Source organism: Arachis hypogaea, chromosome 6, assembly GCF_003086295.3.
Source record: "Arachis hypogaea cultivar Tifrunner chromosome 6, arahy.Tifrunner.gnm2.J5K5, whole genome shotgun sequence".
NCBI classification, from domain to species: Eukaryota; Viridiplantae; Streptophyta; class Magnoliopsida; order Fabales; family Fabaceae; genus Arachis; species Arachis hypogaea.
The window spans coordinates 61,141,491-61,146,511 of record NC_092041.1 but is presented as its reverse complement, the minus strand read 5'-3'; the positions used below and the strand labels follow the sequence as shown (position 1 = coordinate 61,146,511).

General features: G+C 40.7%; 1 non-coding gene across 1 annotated transcript; it reads left to right on the top strand.

Moving 5' to 3' along the window:
• Positions 1–4,641: 4,641 nt before the first annotated feature.
• On the top strand, positions 4,642–4,749 carry LOC112700589 (small nucleolar RNA R71). Its single transcript, XR_003153494.1, has one exon. It is a non-coding gene; the product is annotated as a small nucleolar RNA R71 (small nucleolar RNA).
• Positions 4,750–5,021: the final 272 nt, after the last annotated feature.

Genomic DNA, 5,021 nt, shown 5'->3' with positions numbered 1-5,021 from the left:
CGTGGCCCTAAGCATTTTGTTTTCCAGTATTACCACCGGATACATAAATGCCACAGACACAAAACTGGGTGAACCTTTTCAGATTGTGACTCAGCTTTGCTAAAGTCCCCAGGTAGAGGTGTCCAGAGCTCTTAAGCATACTCTTTTTGCTTTGGATCACGACTTTAACCACTCAGTCTCAAGCTTTTCACTTGGACCTACATGCCACAAGCACATGGTTAGGGACAGCTTGATTTAGCCACTTAGGCCTGGATTTTATTTCCTTGGGCCCTCCTATCCATTGATGCTCAAAGCCTTGGAACCTTTTTACCCTTGCCTTTTGGTTTTAAGGGCTATTGGCTTTTTCTGCTTGCTTTTTCTTTTTCTTTCTATTTTTTTCACCAAAATTTTTTTTCGCAGGCTTTTGCTTTTTCACTGCTTTTTCTTGCTTTAAGAATCAATTTCATAATTTTTCAGATTGTCAATAACATTCTTTTTGTTCATCATTCTTTCAAGATCTAACAATTTTAACATTCATAATCAACAAGATCAAAATTATGCACTGTTCAAGCATTCATTCATAAAACAAAAATTATTGTCACCACATCAATATAATTAAACTAAATTCAACGATAATTTCGAAATTCATGTACTTCTTGTTCTTTTGAATTAGAAACATTTTTCATTTAAGAGAGGTGAAGGATTCATGGAATTATTTATAGCCTTAAGACATAGTTACAGAGACACAAATATAGATGACATAATAAGCATAAAAACCGAACAAAAAAAAAAGAAAAATAAGAACAAGGAATGAATCCACCTTAGTGATGGTGGCGCTTTCTTCTTGAAGAACTAATGATGTCCTTGAGTTCTTCTATGTCTCTTCCTTGCATTTGTTGCTCCTCCGTCATTGCTCTTTGATCTTCTCTAATTTCATGGAGAATGATGGAGTGCTCTTGATGTTCCACCCTTAATTGATCCATATTGTAACTCAAATCTTCAAGAGAAGTGTTGAGTTGTTCCCAATAGTTGTTGGGAGGAAAGTGCATCCCTTGAGGCATCTCCGGGATTTCTTGGTGATGAGCTTCCTCATGCATCTCTTGGGTTCCATGAGTGGGCTCTCTTGTTTGCTCCATCTTTTTCTTAGTGATGGGCTTGTCGTCCTCAATGGGGTTGTCTCCTTCTATGATAACTCCAGCTGAGTAACATAGATGGCAAATAAGATGAGGAAAAGCTAGCCTTGCCAAAGTAGAGGGCTTATCGGCTATTTTGTAGAATTCAAGGGAGATGACTTCATGAACTTCTACTTCCTCTCCATTCGTAATGCTATGAATCATGATGGCCCGATCCACAGTAACTTCAGATCGGTTGCTAGTGGGGATGATGGAGCGTTGGATGAATTCCAACCATCCTCTAGCCATAGGCTTGAGGTCACGTCTTCTTAATTGAACTGGCTTGCCTTTGGAGTCTCTTTTCCATTGAGCTCCTTCAACACATATGTCCCTAAGGACTTGGTCTAACCTTTGATCAAAGTTGACCCTTCTTGTGTAGGGGTGTGCATCTCCTTGCATCATGGGCAAGTTGAATGCCAACCTCACATTTTCCAGACTAAAATCTAAGTATTTCCCCCAAACCATTGTAAGATAGTTCTTTGGATTCGGGTTCATACTTTGATCATGGTTCCTAGTGATCCATGCATTGGTATAGAACTCTTGAACCATTAAGATTCCGACTTGTTGGATGGGGTTAGTTAGAACTTCCCAACCTCTTCTTTGGATCTCATGTCAGATCTCCAGATACTCATTTTTCTTGAGCTTGAAAGGGACCTCAGGGATCACCTTCTTCTTAGCCACAACATCATAGAAGTGGTCTTGATGGGCTTTGGAGATGAACCTTTCCATCTCCCATGACTCGGAGGTGGAAGCTTTTGTCTTCCCTTTCCCTTTTCTAGAGGTTTCTCCAGCATTAGGTGCCATCAATGGTAATAGAAAAACAAAAAGCTTATACTTTTACCACACCAAACTTAGAATATTGCTCGCCCTCGAGCAAGAGAAGAAAGAAAAGAAGAAGAATAAGAGAAAATATGGAGGAGAGTAAGGGAGATGTATTCGGCCAAGGTGTAGAAGAGGGGGTTGTGTTGTGTGAAAATTAAGGAGAATGGAGGGGTTTATATAGTGAGGGGAGAGGGAGTAGGTTCGGCCATTTATGGTGGGTTTGGGTGGGAAAGAAATTTGAATTTTGAAGGTAGGTGGGGTTTATGGGGAAGAGTGGATGGATGTGAGTAGTGAAGGGGGTAATTGGGAAGAGAGATTGAGGTGATTGGTGAAGGGTTTTGGGGAAGAGTGTTTATTGGAAAGAGAGGATGAATGTTGAGAAAATGGGAGAATATGGTAGGTGGGGATCCTGTGGGGTCCATAGATCCTGAGATGATCCTGTGGGGCCCACAGATCCTGAGGTGTCAAGGATTTACATCCCTACACCATTTAGGCATGTAAAATGCCTTTGCATGCAATTCTGGCATTTAAACGCCGAAGTAATGCATGTTCTGGGCGTTCAACGCCCATGTGCAGCATGTTTCTGGCGTTGAACGCCAGTTCCATGCTTGTTTCTAGCGTTCAGCGCCAGCTCTCCTCAGGGTTCATTCCTGGCGTTTGAACGCCAGGGTGTTGCTTGTTTCTGGCGTTCAACGCTAGATTCATGCTCTGTTCTGGTGTTGAACGCCAGATAGATGCTCCTTACTGGCATTTAAACGCTAGTAAGTCCTTCCTCCAGGGTGTGATTTTTCTTCTCCTATTTTTTGATTCTGTTTTTAATTTTAATATTTTTTTCGTGACTCCACATGATCATGTACCTAATAAAACATAAAAGAACAATAAAAGAAAAAATAAAATTAGATAAATAAAAATTGGGTTGCCTCCCAATAAGTGCTTCTTTAATGTCAATAGCTTGACAGTGGGCTCTCATGGAGCCTTACAGGTGATCAGGTCAATGTTGTATAGTCCCAACACCAAACTTAAAGTTTGGTTGTGGGGATTCAATACCAAATTTAGAGTTTGGTTGTGGCCTCCCAACACCAAACTTAGAGTTTGACTATGGGGGCTCTGTTTGATTTTGTACTGAGAGAAGCTTCTCATGCTTCCTCTCCATTGTTAAAGAAGATGATCTTTGAGCTTTAAACACAAGGTAGTCCCCATTCAATTGAAGGACTAATTCTTTTCTGTTAGCATCTATCACAGCTCCTGCTGTGGCTAGGAAAGGTCTTCCAAGGATGATGCATTTATCCTCCTCCTTCCTAGTGTCTAAGATTATGAAATCAGCATGGATGTAAAGGCTTTCAACCTTTACCATCACGTCCTCTACCAATCTATAAGCTTGTCTTACTGACTTGTCTGCCATTTGTAATGAGAATAAGGCAGGCTGTACCTCAATGATCCCCAGCTTCTCCATTACAGAGAGTGGCATAAGATTTATGCTTGACCCTAGGTCACACAGAGCCTTTTCAAAGGTCATGGTGCCTATGGTACAGGGTATTAATAATTTGCGAGGATCTTGTCTCTTTTGAGGTATGGTTTGCTGAACCCGTGTATCTAGTTCACTAATGAGCAAGGGAGGTTCACCTTCCCAAGTCTCATTACCAAACAATTTGGTATTTAGCTTCATGATGGCTCCTAGATATTGAGCAACTTGCTCTCTAGTTACATCTTCATCCTCTTCAAAGGAAGAATAATCTTCAGAGTTCATGAATGGCAGAAGGAGATTTAATGGAATCTCTATGGCCTCTATATGACCTTCAGATCCCTTTAGGTCCTTAATATGGAGCTCCTTCTTGCTTGAGAGATGTCCCATGAGGTCTTCCTCATTGGGATTCACGTCCTCCCCTTCCTCTCTAGGTTCGGTCATGTTAATTATGTCAATGGCCTTGCACTCTCTTTTTGGATTCTCTTCAGTATTGCTTGGGAGAGTACTAGGAGGAGTTTCAGTGACTTTCTTACTCAGCTAGCCCACTTGTGCCTCCAAATTTCTAATAGAGGATCTTGTTTCACTCATGAAACTTAAAGTGGCCTTAGACAGATCAGAGACTAAGTTTGCTAAATTAGAAGTGCTCTGCTCAGAATTCTCTGTCTATTACTGAGAAGATGATGGATAAGGCTTGCTGTTACTGAGCCTATTTCTTCCACCATTATTAAAGCCTTGTTGAGGCTTTTGTTGATCCTTCCATGAGAAATTTGGATGATTTCTCCATGATGAATTATAGGTGTTTCCATAAGATTCACCCATGTAATTTACCTCTGCTATTGCAGGGTTCTCATGATCATAAGCTTCTTCTTTAGAAGATGCCTCTTTAGTACTGTTGGATGCATTTTGCCATCCATTCAGACTTTGAGAAATCATGTTGACTTGCTGAGTCAACATTTTGTACTAAGCCAATATGGAATTCAGAGCATCAATTTCAAGGACTCCCTTCTTTTGAGGCGTCCCATTATTCACGGAATTTCTCTCAGAAGTGTACATGAACTGGTTATTTGCAACCATGTCAATAAGTTCTTGAGCTTCTGCAGGTGTTTTCTTTAGGTGAATGGATCCACCTACAGAATGGTCCAATGACATCTTGGAAAACTTAGATAGACCATAATAGAATATATCCAGAATGGTCCACTATGAAAGCATGTTAGAAGGACACCTTTTGGTCATCTGCTTGTATCTTTCCCAAGCTTCATAGAGGGATTCACTATCTTTTTGTTTGAAAGTCTGAACATCCACTATAAGCTTGTTTAGCTTTTGAGGAGGAAAGAACTTAGCCAAGAAGGCCACGACCAGCTTATCCCAAGAGTCCAGGCTATCTTTAGGTTGTGAATCCAACCATATTTTAGCTCTGTCTCTTACAGCAAAGGGGAAAAGCATGATCCTGTAGACTTTAAGATCTACTCCATTAGTCTTAACAGTCTCACAGATCTGCAAGAACTCAGTTAAAAACTGGTAGGGATCTTTTGATGGAAGTCCATGGAACTTGCAGTTCTGTTGCAGTAGAGCAACTAGTTGAG